Source organism: Amphiura filiformis, chromosome 2 (genome assembly GCF_039555335.1).
Source record: "Amphiura filiformis chromosome 2, Afil_fr2py, whole genome shotgun sequence".
Lineage (NCBI taxonomy): Eukaryota > Metazoa > Echinodermata > Ophiuroidea > Amphilepidida > Amphiuridae > Amphiura > Amphiura filiformis.
The window spans coordinates 20,093,219-20,110,478 of NC_092629.1; the positions used below are offsets into that span (position 1 = coordinate 20,093,219).

General features: G+C 37.7%; 1 long non-coding RNA gene across 2 annotated transcripts; it reads right to left on the reverse strand.

The window, feature by feature from the left end:
- Nucleotides 1-1,059: 1,059 nt before the first annotated feature.
- LOC140145967 (uncharacterized) lies at nucleotides 1,060-11,099 on the reverse strand. Of its 2 annotated transcripts, none has more exons than XR_011858159.1 (4): nucleotides 11,031-11,099; nucleotides 6,299-6,774; nucleotides 5,579-5,696; nucleotides 1,060-3,601 (listed from the first exon to the last, which is right to left on the reverse strand). It is a non-coding gene; the product is annotated as an uncharacterized lncRNA (long non-coding RNA). The 2 variants fall into 2 exon arrangements; XR_011858160.1 differs by lacking the exon at nucleotides 11,031-11,099 and adding an exon at nucleotides 10,870-10,891.
- Between the last annotated feature and the right edge of the window lie 6,161 nt (nucleotides 11,100-17,260).

Consider the following 17,260-nt stretch of genomic DNA (forward strand, 5'->3'; position numbering starts at 1 on the left):
TTTAGGGTGTAATATAGAAATGGTGCCAAAAATATCTGTGCCAAAAATTGCATGCCCCCCACCCCACCGAAAATTGCTTGACCCGCCCTTTCGACCTGCCAAAAAAATGCTTCCCCCCTTTGGCCTGCCAAAAAATCTTTGCCCCCCCTATAATTCACCACCCCGGGGTACACATAATTATTGCACCACCCCTGACAAGTTCAGGCGTCTGGAGGTGTAATGAATTGAATAGAAATTTAGTATGAAATGGGTCTATTGAGAAGATGTACATCAGTGCATTTATCAATTTTGTCCAGGTATTTGGAACATGGGATCACTCAGGGTCCACCCATATCCATGTTGGTATATCACTGTGGAGGATGAATCTTATTCAAAAATTGAGTTTTATTGGAATTCGATCAGCAGGCATTGCATTCACGGATTTGGACATTTCAAAACAACTTGCACCTCCCCTCATCAAAACAAAACTTTTGGCAAAAATTGCAGTTTTACACCAATGCCTTTTTTATACCACAGAAAAAAAAACTTCTTTGTGCAAGGGGTGAATGTGAAAGATAAAAAGCATCACAAAGAGAATATTTTGAGGCAATTTATTAATTCAATTGTTTTCAGCTCAAAAACATTAACATATTTTGCTTAAAATTGTTTTCCTGATAAATTTTGGCTTTTTTTTTTTCTTTCTTGTTTCACCCATTGCCATTAAATAAGCTCAACAATTAACTTGTCTAATATTGATCAGCCCTTACACAAGTCACCATGAAAACAAACACATAAATACATGTTAAATTGTATTCTTATTTATTGTCACTTTATTTTTCTAAACACACACAAAGTATTCCAACATGTGGTCAGTATACATGTATTATGCAAACAAAAATACACAAAGTTGTAAAACCTAAAACAAGTGTTACATTTTTATAATATTAATACAATTGTTATTTAAAATTATCAAATTTTACTGGCAGTGTCTGTATTATTTTGAATATGCATACTTAACATTAGATCCACTGTCAACATGTCCTGAGTGGTACAAGAACAAACTAGAGGAGAGTTTTGATCCTTACAGTACAACACATGCTCTTGGGTTACATGTTGCCAGTGTTCTGGTTGTAGGCTTGTGTAGGGTGTTTTTTTCAAATTTTTTGGGAGGGGGAGGGGGTGTCCTCAATGTTTTGATCCATGGTGGGACTGTCCTAGAGGTGCTTTGCACCTGTTAGTCTTGCCTTTCACTGGTGTAAAATGTTATCTATACTTCCTTTTTTTGTATGTACTTTTGAATATTCATGTGCAATATATTTTGATGTTATATTATAATTATTGTATATACATGTACCAGTGATAAAGTGTAATAAATAAATAAATAAATAAATAAATAAAAGACTAAATAAAATAAATAAAATACAAGAATCATAACAAAGCAGCCAGCATTGTGGAAATGGCAAAATTCAAAGACTTTCACATGTACATTTCACATTCTTAAAATTCAGCAGAAGTAGTAGAATAACATATTCTTAACAATTTTATGAAATGTAAATTCCAAACAAAATATATAATCTTTAAGCCCTAATATTTCACAGGGTCAATGAGAAAAATATGGACTTTCCACTGATACCAAAATCACCATTTTGATGGAGAAAAGTGGAGCTGGAGATGAGATGGTTGATAATACCATCCTCCTTTAATTCCCAGGGCTAGAAGAAGAAATGAGGATTTTTAAAACAATTGAAACCATTTAAATTTTTGACCACTATACAAAGGTGATAAGCAGGGCCTACTTTTACCCCTTCCTATTATTTAGTTAAAACCCTATATTTATATAAGTGTGTTCTTAATTTCTAATTAATATAAATTTTGATTTCATATATTCACAATCTACAATTCTGAACACATTTTCAGGAAATTGCTCAACACTGTGCTGATTTACCAATAACACTGTCCAGTCCACAGGTACATCATACATGACCAACCAACAGCACTTCCATCTTTGCTAGAGCTATAATAAAGTTATAATTAGAGTATGTAATATGCGCATACTTCTAGGTTAATAAATGCATATCACCAAGTCTTGTTGGGAGTGAAATTGTACAAAACAATGCACACATACTAAGGTGTTGATGCGTCTAAATGCACAAGCCCCACAGGGGGAACTGCATTAGCTCAGTACAAGTGCATTATTTTGTACAATTTCTCAAGCAACAAGTGATACACACCTATTTCATACAAAAGAAAAAAATCCAATGATTTCCGCGATGTTATAAAGGCCCGCCGATTACGAGCTGATCAAACTGCATCACAAAAGCATTTCAACAGAAGATATTTTATTGTTATGTTAACTCACTTTTCACATTCAAACAACACAAGTGATCCTTGACATCTGGGTCCTATTTTATGAAACTTTGGAAATTCTTAGTTCTTTGGTGACTGACTTCATATTTTGTCTTAACTTCTTGTCCACCATGCACATTATTTTTAAACTTAAGGTGTGTGGTACGATCGATAATGGGACCCTGTCCCCACACTGACCTCAAAGATGTCAAAAAGTTTTGATACTTTTATAGATAGCCCCTACTTGTCTCTTGCTCCTCCTAGTCCTATAAAGATTTTACACCCAAAATCCTTGTACTTTTAAAAAAGTGTGAGAAAAGCTGTCAAAGATACCGGGTATATGCATTTTCTTTAATGGTTTTCTCACAATTTGTTCAAATTAATGTACAATGACTTTTGAGCATAAAAATTAGGAGCTCGAGAAAAATAGGGGCTCTATGATTAGTGCCAAAAGTTTTTAATGTGTGTCTCTTGTGTGAATAGACCTGGAAGTGTATCAGAATTCAGAATGGGGAAGGGCACTTTTTACAGGTGAAATGATCTGGAATCACAGACATCTGCTTGTGAATTGAAATGCTGAATTGAAATCAAAGCTGAATTTCATTTCGATTCCACTTCATTCTTCATCACTCAACATGATTTCAATTCCAATCCAATTTAATTCTTTGTTGCGAACGATGCTTTCAATTCCAATCCAATTCAATTCATGCCCAAGCCCACTCATTTTGATTCAAATTCAATTCCAATGCATTGAAATGAAAATCGCCCAAAATTCATTTCAATTCGATTTCAATGTAATTGAATTAACATTAGGACTCACTTCCACTGTTGTAAAATCCAGGGGGGGGGGGTTCTTCCTGCATACATTTTCAGTGAGTTTGGTATATCGGCGGGTGGTTTTCAATGGAGACAAATGTGCCCAATCGAGGTATATTTGAGTGATTTTTGTGAAATATTGGGTTGCAAAACAAAAATTAGGTATAGAGAAAGTCAGCATTCATAAGTCTGTATGGCAGTGGCACATCCCTGTACAAAATATTTTGAAGAATCCCCACCAGGGTAAAATATGAAATGAACATCAGGTGATGTCTACTAGTGATCCAAGCCTAAATGATAGGTAGGCCTACATGTAGACCCTATCTGTCATGGTGTTGACAAGTTGTCTTTTTATGTCAATTGTTTTTTTCACATCATCATCACTATCACTATCTCGATCTATATCTTGCTTTAGCTTGTTGCTACAGGTGGTTCCTTCCAGTTCCAGTTCAAATTTCATCTGTAAAATAAACCAAAAGTAACAATTAAAAATATTTAAATTTAATACATTTTTCTTATCAAGATTAAGGAAGGGGTATGAACGTTTGGACAGTATTTATTGTGGGACATTAGAGCACATCAGACATATCGAATTGCATTCTGAATACTGAAGAATGTCCTTCTGATATCAAATAATTTTGATTTTTTGAAATTCGCAATGTAATTACACATTTTATGGCAAATCATTAAAAATTGATATTTTTGATATTTAACAGTACTTGAAGTAAATTTTATAAATCTGATGATTTATACTTAAAGTGTATGTAGGTGGAATGAAAAGCCGACGATCAATTGAAAATTTTGACCTTTCGTATTGAAGATATGGATTTTTTTCCCCAAAACACCAACAAAAATAGGTCTTTTTGGGAAAAAATCCATATCTTCAATATAAAAGTAAAAGGTCAAAATTTTCAATTGATCGTCGGCTTTTCCTCCCAGCTACATACACTTTAAGAATATATCATTAGATTTATAAAATTTATTTCGAGGACTGTTATATATCAAAAATTTGAAAAATATCAAATTTTAATAATTTGTCATAAAATTTGTATTATATTGTGAATTTCAAAAAATGAAAATTATTTGATATCAGAAAGACATGCTTCGTATTCAGAATTCAATTCGATACGTCTGAGGTGCTCTCATGTCCCACAAAAAATACTGTCGAAACGCCATAAACGCTCATTCTAGATCCCTTAAATTGAAGAAAGTGGCATGGAAAGAAAAAAAATATCTTGGGGCCCGATTTAGTAGCTTGGGCCCGTTGGGAGCCCTGAGATAATAAGTTACTATCTCGGGGTCCCAAGTTACTAGGAATAAATACCAGACTCACCTCAAGTGGAGAGGTCACTGATGGTTTAGGAATAGGCCTACTGCGAACATTCCTAAACCATGTACGGTAACTTGGGAATGATTTGAAGTGACCTACACTTGAGATAAGTCTGGTATTTATTCCTTGCTACTGTGTAAAGGAAGACAAATATATAGCAGCCGACAAGTGCCTCATTTTGATATGGATGTACACATATCAGGGCCCTTTGTTTCTATCTCCAGGCCCCAAAATTACTAAGTCAGGGCCCCGTGGTGTTACTATGTCAGGACCTGAAGCTACTAAGTCAGGGCCCTGAGTCTCCTGAGATTATTTTTTTCTTTCCAACATTCTGGGGCTCCGTGATTGAACCTGAGATATTGCAGTGGTAAAAAGAATAATTACATGAAATTTGAATACTCTCATTTGATTGTGATTTATGCAAACCACTACATGTTGAAATTGACACATTTTATGCAAATAATTATACAGAGAGTAAGTACAAATCAGCTGCTAGTAGGTACTTGCTGCAAGTGCAAGTTGTAAAACCTAGACTGGGATCCATGACTAAGTATTCTGGGCCTTCAATCATTCTGGACCATTTTGAGGTACCCGGCACACATTCATTTGCATTGGACCTTATTGCCTTTAGAATCCTTTAAATTAACCAATAAAAAGTTACTAAACTCATTTACGGCAGGCATTTTCGGGTAATTTTGTACCCGGTACCTGATGTTTTGTGCGGTAATCGCATGATTTAGCATCAGGTATGGTACCATACCGAAATTGCAACAATTTTTTTTTTTAAACTTTTTCTCAGTTTTGGAGTGTCCCTGGCTTTAATGATTTCAAAATGCATTGAATTTGTATCAATTTTGCAATCATTGGTAGAGTATGACATATGAACACAAATTATCACTTTGCATATTAAAATAAAAATCGGTCAACCATGAATGATATCCTATCATTGAGCTCTAGGTCCATGGACACTCCAAATCAAAACAAAAACAAAAAAACGGTAACCCGATGCTGGCTCTCTTTCCCGGGTAGCAAAATCTCGGTCGGGTACCCAAAAAGTTAAACCCAACCGAAAATGCCTGCCTTAAACTCATTGTACATTGTACATACCAGATTTTTGATGGTTCACGGTTGAGTTCGCTATACACCATGATTTGAAGTCACAATGAACATCTGAAAGTAGTTTGTAACCGTACAGTTCACTTCAAGTTGACATCACTGATATAACCTGGTTGTGAAAATTCAAAAAATAAGGTCAAGTTAAAATGGAGCTTTTACAAGAGTCAAGAACAGCAAGAAAATAACAAGCAAACTGCATTCAGACCTGAATCCTGTCCGGTTGACTCCTTTTAAATGAAAGGGTGTTGGACATTATCCAGAAGAAGAAGTTTTCCTCCAGGTTTCTGAAATTGGGCTTCTCCATGGTGCACTTACATATGTAAGCTAGCACCAAAGTTACATGTGAGGCCTGTAGTCTGATCAGTACCAAATTAAAAATGCATTCAAGTCATTGTTTGGTTATTTATTTGCATGCAAAAGTAAACTGCGCACCCTTTGGACCCTAAGTGCCGCAAATTACTTGATCAAATATTCATAGGAGGGGCAAAAACTTCTGTTTAATTTACAGTGTGCTATATTTATGCTAAGTAAAATATTATGACCCCCCAATCTGGCCATCAAAGTCGAAAGTGCTTATATTATAATATTCTTGTGGCCCTCTTAAAAATTCCTTCACAACATTTTGACCCCCCCTCTTCCAAAGAAAATGACAGCCCCTAAATTTTGGAGAAATGGAATAGAACATATTAAGTTTATTAATAGTGTACTTACGTTCACATGTATTTTGAATCGTGTTCCAGATTCATGCACTAGCCATGCTACTAACTAGTGCACTTGCTGTGCATCACAACGACAATCGAGTGAATCTAATCTAACAATGTCCACTACTTTGGCGGGTAGTTTTTCCCAGGGTTTTCCCGAATCACAATGGCTCTCTATAGGTTTCTGTCCTGCATCTTGAAATCTTCTACCTCCAATCCTGTGTCTATACCTCTGGTTAAATGGCACTGAACCTCTCAATTTGAGAAAACCCTTCACAAAATTAACCAACTGTCGAGGCCGAACTGTCATGATTCGTCTTGCTTATTCACAGCCCGTGGTAATACAGGAACAATTATTTGTGACCTTGATGTGTCGTTAAGTCATATCATGCGATGACACTGTCGCAATGTACACCAGCACCAACCCTCTTAATGAATGGAACTACATGTCTTTGGCCAGTTTCTCTTGAACATCCATGTTTTTTTCTGTGAAAATAGAGCAAATAAAAGAAAATAAAAATTAAAAGATTAACTTGATACTTAAGCTGAAATTACAGCTAGGTTTAGGTGACAAAAAACCCTGTTCTACAGGCCCATCTGACCTAGATTTTGTGTCTTGGGTGTTTTTTTTAGAAAAAAACTATGAATGGAGCAAGTTAAAAAATGGCAAAAATTTTACAGATCTTAGTAATTTTACAGGTATTTTAAGGTCATTTGCACAAGAAAAATGCTCAACTGACCACACCTACATAGGTTTATTTCCATCGTATTTGAGTGTACAAATTGAAGAATCGTGGAGGAAAAGTGAACAAAATGACAGACCGTACTGGCAAAAGCAGCCTGCCTATTCCCAATTTCAACAACACAATATTGATGTCCATCATTTCTATTAAAAAGCAATGAGCATCATCTGTGTTTTTGTGTGCACCAACTCTTTGTGTTTTTTGAGTGAGTTTCGAGTACTTTCCTAACCACCTTTCCCGCGGAATGTGGGAAAATGACAGCACTTGTAATTTTTGGTTATGTTAAAGTCAATTTAGTTAATTAAGTGCAATTTTAGCAACAGTTTTGATGCGATCACCCCGTCGTAATCGGCTATGTTTAATTCCGAACTTCCCTTGCTATTACGGTGTCATGCTTCATCAATTTCTGCTAGATTTTGATAGCTCAGGTCTCTAGCCTCAAAAGCTATTGGTGAGCAAATTCGAAGCTAGACTACCAGAGTACCAGGGTGCATTCTACCATTGCCAATCCCTGGGTTGTACAAAATGTATAGGGTTGGAAATGTTCCAACATGCTACACATTCCACCCCTAGAGCACACCAACAGTTTAATTCCTATGTAAACCCAGCTTACAGCCCCACATTTTCTGGGATGATGGGGCGAAGTAGGCCTACTTGAAATGAATTGCATAATTATCATGATTACCCATGTCGCACACATAACACATTTGATCGAGAAGTCGATCCTTAATCCATTCCAGGCCACTGATATTATACAGTATGTAGAAACCGACGATTGATTATTATGGACTGAGCTTTGGCTTTACATGTATCTCAAATCATGTCAGAATCAGTCAAGCATAACACCACGTTTAAAGCAATGGAAATTTGGAAGTATTAAACAACAACGCAGATCACGATGGGTACAGCACCCCGAAAAAGTTGCTCAAATGACACATATCATCAGCGAATTGTTAGCATGGTTAATCTCATAAAATAAAAATGAGCAAACTCTGAAGATACAGATAAGTCATCAAAATAAATTTCGGTACCCTGGTAATATATATAAACTTTTAAAATAAAGAATTTTTTAAGGGTACTACACCCCTGGCCAATTTTGAGCCTATTTTGCATTTTTCTCAAAAATTATAGCGCATTGGTGACAAGTAAGATATGTATATTATAGGGGCAAGGACTACAACTACTGCACTGAAAATTCAGCAACTCAAGGCTAGTAGTTACTGATTTATTGATCAAATATTGGTTTCCCTCATTTTTGACTGTAACTAGGCATAGGCTAAACAGCCTGAAAAAGGGGTGCTGTTTCAGAAAGCTTAGGGAGGGTCTTATTTTAAGCGGCTCATCCTCCTGAGCATTTTGACACCTTTAAAAAAATAATCGGCTGAAAAATGAGTTGGTGCGGGCCAAAAAACGACGTAGAAGGTGATTCGTTTTGGACCCCCCCTCTTTTACACTATTTTGAATATTATGGCAATTTTTTATATTGTTTGATGGTTTTTAATGATAATTTACATAGTTTGAGGACCACTGGACCAATTTATGCAATTTTTACCAAAATTGTATCTTTTATTTTGAGTTGAAGCTCCAATTTAGGATGTGAGGGCGCTGTTCAGCCTAAAAGCTGTTTCGCATACACCCCTTTGTTTTTTTATGACCAAATGAAAGCTATTTATAATTAACAGAATCTCCCAAAGTTTGAACTCTCCAGCTTATTTTGTTTTTGCGTAGTACCGATTTAAATATTTGAACAGCCGCTTCCATTGAATTACATGTAATACAAAAGTTCGTTGACCCCTGTATGTTCCTATGGGCAGGTTTCCCCTAGATTAAAAATGAGCGCTACAGCCACACCAAATGTGATGAAACACTATAAATTTCAGAATTTGTGTAATCAATGATCATCTCGAGTATGATGAATTAAAAAAAACAAAAATATGTTCGAAAAGGGCCATTAAATGATAAAGCGCCCTCACAGACTGATTTTACTCTAAAACGTCAATTTTGAAGACACCAAAAATTTTCTTTCAACACAAATTGCATAAATGACCTTCCTGGACCTAAATTCATCCATGAAATACCAAAAAATACAATACATTATCTTTAATGTCACAATATTTGCTTAAAAGTAGAAAATTAAGGTCCAAATTACCCCCCCTTGTATGTCGTTTTTGGCCGGCACCAAATCATTTTTTAACCGATTATTTTTTAAAAGGTGTCAAAATGCTCAGGAGGATAAGCTGCTTCAAATAAGACCCTCCCCTATCTGACACACCAAGGTTTTATAGCCAATCACTACTGTAACTCCACAACTGTTGCCTGTGCTGAAATAAAATTTCCAGTGCAGTAGTTGTAGTCCTTGCCCTATAATATATCTTACTTGTCACCAATGCGCTATAATTTTTGAGAAAAATGCAAAAATAGGCACAAAATTAGGCAGGGGTGTAGTACCCCCTTCCCTTATGTGTTTGAAAATTGGCGATGATTAAGCGACTGAAATAGTTTATAGTTCCATGCTCTATCTCTGTCCAGTGTTCACACTGTGTCATCGTGGATAGTAGACGATTTCTAGATCAAATGACAAACAGACAACTAAGCTTACTTCAACCCAACAGAAGCCAGCTGCTCGGTCTAATATTTACCTCATTTTATATGTGAAGCCTGTAATCCAATCAAAAGAAATTGATTGCCTGCATGACCGCGCACTAATTGCATTAATAACTCACAATGACTCCGGATGCGCAACAATGACTTCTGCGCGCGCGTGTGCGTGTATAAGCTACATGTTATGGCAACGCACACGCCTACGCGATGCCGTCGCGCTTCTGTGATTGGTAGCTCTTGTTGTCGGCGCGAATGTTATATTCGCCTGGTTTGATTTTTTTGTAGGGTAGGTTACAACAATGATTAAAACTGGTTATATTTAACAGCGTTTTATGGTATAAAATAACATAAAATGCCATTTTGATTTGTTCAAAATATTAGATACGACGGTAATGAATGACAATAATAACTTTGCACCATCTATTTTGAGGTCATTGTGTGAAATTGTCGGGTTTTGTTTTGGGCCTCGGTATTTTTCCTCGGTCGGAAAATACCTCAGCCGAAAACAATTTCACACAATTCACCTTTTCAGTAAATCCCATAAGCCTTTGCGAGTACACCTGAGAATTTGTCATTTGACGTCACGCTGACTAGCAATGCGCAGTAACCATGTTCGATAAACGATGTGCGCATCGGCGCAGATTGGCGTGACGTCAAATGACGAGGTCTCAGGTGTACATAGGCCTACTCGCAAAGGGTTATGGGATTTACCGAAAAGGTGAATGACCTCAAAATAGATGGTGTGCAGTTATTATTGTCTAAATATTGCGCATCTCTGACTGTGCAATGCCATTCCAGCATGCCAGGTAGTAGGTACATCCACGGCCTTGGCCCTTGCTAACGTACCGGTACATGTTTACATACACATACCCATTTACATAGTTCCAGTAACTGAGTGTAACCATAGTCATTATGTTTATGATAAAGACTGAAATCTTGCTGGCAAGACTACCTATTTACATGGCATGTACATGTAGCACTCAGACATACATGCATGCTGGATGCTGTACATGTATTATAATCATGTATACCGCCTTTAATACCGGTAGCGGCCATGCATGATATTGAAATCGTTTACTATATTATTAAAAAAACAAGTACATTTTTTAACCTTGGTGGGCCATTCATTAATTGACAGCGTTTTTATTCACTTGCATACAAGATCAGATATAAAATTAGAAGGTCTACCAAGTGCCCAAAATCATGGGAAAAGTTCAAAAAGATTTGAAAATCCTACCGCTGCTACTGCCTTGTTGCAGCACGGCACGGTGAATCACTTGCAGAGCTCCGGATACAAGTACAGAATTTGGGTGCAAAGTAATGTACAATTTCAGGAAATATTTATCGCTGATGATGAAACCGAATTCATTTTAAGAATATTTTAGATCAAATAATTACCTTCGATTCGAAAATGTAGTTACTCTTGCAATATGAACACCTTTTTTCAGCATTTTTATTCCATCACGGGCATTCACGGCTATGGCTTACATGTACGTGCAGACCGCCAGCATCCATCTTTAATGTGTCGAGGTCAATTAGTCGCAAAATAAACAGCGGTCTTGTGCAGTACCGCATGCGGTCCGCTTGCGCTTTCGCATGTTATTGTAGTCTCGCTGCGGAAACTAATTAAATTAATGTCGCACAGGGATGTCGCATGTAGGCCTATTTATATTAATGATTAAGGGGCTGTGCAATAATGAGCCCCCCGGGGGAGGAGGGGGGTAAAATTTCCAAACGGCTCGCCAAAAATCGCTTGTCCCCTCTCGGCCCGCCAAAATCGCTTGCCCTCCCCTCCCGGCCCGCAAAAAATCTTTGCCCCCACATGCGAAATTTTTGAGATCCCAATTTGCAAACTTTAAATGGTCTATATACCTGTTACGAGCGCAGCGAGCAGGAAAATTTGCATATTTAAGCGTTTCTGTACGGTTTTCCTAAGCCTTTTTAGAGCGTTTTATTTAAAAGGCGCCCCACCCCCCACCCCCAATTTTACCCTCCCCCAGGGCTCATAATTATTGCACAGCCCCTAATGTGGCATGTCCGAATGTATTCAATTCAATATCAGGCCTACTATCGTTTTACTTTTTGTTTCAATTGTAGCTCTTGATTAGAGCCCTCGCAGTAGGCGCTAGGCCTACCTTTAAGATCAAGATCCAGCAATCCCCTAGACTATGCCATAGTCGATTTTTGATAAATAAAAATGTTATTAAACATGATGAACGCATTCAGTTGAACTCGAAATTATACTGATATTTAGTACATCAAAATACTAGTATAAAATGGTTATGAAAAAGTTTAGGCTATATAATTATATTTGTGACAGTAAAAGTAAAGTATAGGCCCTACGTAGGCTTATATTATTGAATGCAACATATCATAATGGCATAATTATAATGACACTTCAATACTAACTGAACAATTCTAATTTTAGAATCTGCCAGTTTATTATCCGAAGCTAACAAACAGAGGGCGTACGGTGACTGAAAAGATCAGTTGTGAAAATCTATCAATTGTGCACTCATTAATTAAATCAGAGTTTTAAGCTTAAATGTAATAGCCAGAGTTCAATTTCGTTGATAATGACGACGATGACGATGACGGCGACGACGACGACGACGATGATGATGATGATGATGATGATGATGATTTTTTAAATTCAAATAGTTAGGGTAAATTGGGGTAAATGGAACAGTGAATAAATGGAACGCTGAGAATATAATTTCCTCAATCAAGAACAAAATTGGGCAACATCATACCGAGTGTTTCATTTACCCCAACGCCATACGTTCCGCTTTTGTTTCATACCCCAAACTTGGGTTTACTCGGTATTGGAGTGGAAGAAAACCTCAAAGGTTGTCACTGACCATGAAGTGGTGCTATGGTTCAGTGAACAATACTAATTTAAGGGTATTGATTCCTAAATATTTGAATATTGTGCTGAGAATTGTCATACAATATTGGCAATATGTTTGTTATCTACAATAACATAAATGTTTTAAACAAAAAAAAATAGCAGATTTTAATGACGAAATTATGCAAATTAATATGCTAATTAGCTAATTAATTAGTTCGGTGTTCCATTTACCCCACAACAGATCCACTTGAGGTAAATGGAACACGGTTCACTGACTTATATAACATGTTAATATGTTTTTGCTAATTGGTTTAAATATTATGAAATTATATACAAATAACTAATTCATGGTAAATCAGGCCCCCTATCGGTTTTTAAAATCTGAAAACCATTTTTTTCTGTTATGTACCAAAAGAAAGTGTATTTTTACGTGGTATTTTATACCATGTTTATAAAAAAACAAACATGAAAACTAAATTATTGTTCAGTTATGTAAGTTCATACGTGCAGGTAGTAAACAAGAAGCAAAAAGATTAAAACTTTCAACTACACTCACCAGGTTATTTTCCCAAATATTTCAGAACCAACTGGTTCCTTCCTCAGTGGATGATAAATTATTGTTGTTATTCTTTATTTTGTTTAGTCACAAAATATATGTTAAATAAAATAATCTGATGTGTTTTCAATGTAAATATAGCTATGAATGTAGGCTACTTGCAAGTAATGCAATAACCCACCTGTTGGGGTAAATGGAACACCATGACCATGTATGTATTTGGACCGAGTACAAGAAACAAAGCATAAAATGGGAGTTAATCTGTTAAAACAAGTTGTAAAAACATATTATCTACTTATTGAAACAAAAATAAATCATATATGGATACCCTCCCGACCACAGAAAGTGACTTAATGCTTTTAAGCAGCGTTCCATTTACCCCCAATTTACCCTACTTGTTAAAATAAAACGGAACTATTCTTTTTGATAAGATTCGGTTCAAAGTGAATATCTAATCAGAATGAACAATATAGGCCTATTATCTCATCAAAATGAAATAGTTATACGGGATCAGAAATGAAATTAAATGAGTAGGGATTCTATTAATAGTGTGAAATTAGAGTACTTGCAAGTGTCAAGTTCATTATCAACATGATCTGATGATCAAGTGAAGACACAAGTCTAAGTTTGGCTACTGCGTTGTTGGTATACTTCCCCGGGGTATACTTTCAAAGTTATAAATGATCTGTGAAATAATAAATGGTTTGCGCTTTTTGGTCAAAATATTAGACCAATTGGTAGGGGTAATGAGGACGCTTAGTGAGAGAAAACATGACCACGAGCATGGGTTAACAGAAGAGAGTGGCAGACGAAGTAAGGAGTCGAGTGACCAGGAAGAGTGCGACAAGGATGTCTACTGTCACCATGGTCACCGGTGCTCTATACGGTACGAAAATATTGAAAGAATTGTGGTGAGCGTATACTCATTGTTGGAGTGGAGTTATTGAACACGTTGAAGGATGCATGGGCTTCACCACCCAAACCCCCCGCCCACCCCACAACCCCTTTCTAGTCTTTGTCAAAGACCTCGCGATCCTAGGGGGCGCGAGCGGCGAAGCCGCGACAGCGAGCGGCGAAGCCGAATAATATAGGTGGCGCTCCCACTATACGGTGCTCCAGGCAGAGCCTTGTTGAAAGGCTAACCCCTTTCAAGACGGATTGACACGGCTGAAAGAATGTGTACATTATCATTAGGCTTCATTTTATAGATCGCCTGATGATGTCCATTCCACGTATACTAGAAAGTACACATACGACTAATTACTGTCATTTTAGACAGACTCCGAATCCAAGTATAATATCAACAAGGTGACATCATTGCATGACTCAGTACAGCATAAACCAACCATTATCAACATGTGACAAAAGATTTAGAACAATTCTACCGTCTCCATTTACCAATCAGCCGATTTAAAGCAAGTTTTCGATGTTCATTTACAGAAATTAGACACTGGTATAAACATGAGTTTATTTTGTGTGTGTTGTCGGCTTCTTCTATTAGTCAGTGCTTGCCTTGAATGAAACAACCAACCACGCCCGATGCGTGACAACTTTATGTTTAGAATTCTTTGAAATAATTATAATTTTGGACTGGATGGAACAGACGAAAGGGCAGAAGCACATCGCAGATTTTGTCCTATATTATATATTATGTGTTGTAGTAGGCCCTATATGGTTAGTCATATTATTGGACTGTTGTTACACACAGGGTGCATTGTTCCAGGCCATGCCGTTTGAGGCGAGCGATCGATCTCGCTCGCCACCGCTCGCCCAAACTCGATTTCTAGTGAGCGATTTTCCACTCGCCATAGACACCAAATATCACTCGCTGCGAATCTCCCAATATCAGCCATCGAATCAGTCCATTTAGCATTTAATCGATTATGTGCCCCTCAAAGCGAAGAAAGTCACAAATTTTAGCACGCTTCGCGCGCATTTCAACTTAAATACCGATTTAAGACCAAAACGCTACTTGATTATACCCAAATAAATGATACCGGTATTTGTAAAAATTCGACCACTCGCCTAGCGTCATGCTAACGAGAGATTAACCCCTCGCCTTTAAAATCTAGACGGCAAGGCCTGCCGTTCAGTCCGACACGCCGCTAGTCTGACTACACAAATTCTATAATTTTTATAGGGGTCCGGGTGCGCGCGTGAGTCCGAAAATGAAAAACACTGCGCTAGTCCGAAAACATGGAAAATGAAAACCACTGCAACAGTCAGAGAATCTGAAAACACTTTTTCAGTCCGACACGCCGCTAGTTCGAATCCGAAATACATTGCGCTAGGCCGAATCTGGAAAACACTTCTTCAGTCCGACACTGGGTTAGTCCGAAACTGAAAACCATAGCGCTGGTCCAAAACTGAAAAACACTGCGTTATTCCGAATATCGGACTAGTGCAGTTTTTCCCAAATGCAGATTCGGACTAGCGCAGTGTTTTTCAAATTCGGACTAGCGCAGTGTCGGACTAAAGGAGTGTCTTTCTTTCAGATTCGATCTAGCACAGTGGTTTCCATTTCCGGACTAGAGGTGTGTCAGACTGGTGCAGTGCATTTCAGATTCGGACTAGCGTGTAGCGGCGTGTCGGACTCGAGGACCGTCGTGTAAGCTTGTACCAACGGGGCCTATACCGACGACCTATGTATCGACGGCCCGTGATTTCTTGGGACATGCACCTGGCTACGCTATTGCTGCATGTGAATGATTCAATGTTGTAAAAAATAAGTTACTGATCAGCTGGTTATGAAAACTTCCAAGAAACGAGACTTTCGTGTCAACCAGTTGAGATTGCGTGCAATACACGACATCGATATGGTTCGTCATGCTCATACTGTATCGGTATGCGTGTGCAAAAATACCGACAAATAGGGATATAATTCATTACCTAGATTGTAACCCCTATACCAGGCGGTCGTTTTGATCCATGTAAAATAACACTATTTATATTCGTACCGACCCATTAAACAATACAACAAACATAAACCGTGGGGATGAAATCAATCAATGGACAAAATACAACTTGCATTAATTTATAAAGGCTCTATATCACTCGGTGATTTGCTATCAGAAAATCGGGGGAAAATCATTAAAATTCAGATTTTTGCATTTTTGATGAAAAGAATGGGTGTGTTTTAATAGCATACGCTGCATGATGTGAAATAAGAAGGCTATACGGTAAATAAGAAGGCCTACGGTAAATAAGAAGGCCTACGGTAAATAAGAAGGCCTACGGTAAATAAGAAGGCCTACGGTAAATAAGAAGGCCTACGGTAAATAAGAAGGCCTACGGTAAATAAGAAGGCCTGCGGTAAATAAGAAGGCCTACGGTAAATAAGAAGGCCTACGGTAAATAAGAAGGCCTACGGTAAATAAGAAGGCCTACGGTAAATAAGAAGGCCTGCGGTAAATAAGAAGGCCTACGGTAAATAAGAAGGCCTACGGTAAATAAGAAGGCCTACGGTAAATAAGTCCTCAGTCCGACACTGGGTTAGTCCGAAACTGAAAACCATAGCGCTGGTCCAAAACTGAAAAACACTGCGTTATTCCTAATATCGGACTAGTGCAGTTTTTCCCAAATGCAGATTCGGACTAGCGCAGTGTTTTTCAAATTCAGACTAGCGCAGTGTCGGACTAAAGGAGTGTCTTTCTTTCAGATTCGATCTAGCACAGTGGTTTCCATTTCCGGACTAGAGGTGTGTCAGACTGGTGCAGTGCATTTCAGATTCGGACTAGCGTGTAGCGGCGTGTCGGACTCGAGGACCGTCGTGTAAGCTTATACCAACGGGGCCTATACCGACGACCTATGTATCGACGGCCCGTGATTTCTTGGGACATGCACCTGGCTACGCTATTGCTGCATGTGAATGATTCAATGTTGTAAAAAATAAGTTACTGATCAGCTGGTTATGAAAACTTCCAAGAAACGAGACTTTCGTGTCAACCAGTTGAGATTGCGTGCAATACACGACATCGATATGGTTCGTCATGCTCATACTGTATCGGTATGCGTGTGCAAAAATACCGACAAATAGGGATATAATTCATTACCTAGATTGTAACCCCTATACCAGGCGGTCGTTTTGATCCATGTAAAATAACACTATTTATATTCGTACCGACCCATTAAACAATACAACAAACATAAACCGTGGGGATGAAAGCAATCAATGGACAAAATACAACTTGCATTAATTTATAAAGGCTCTATATCACTCGG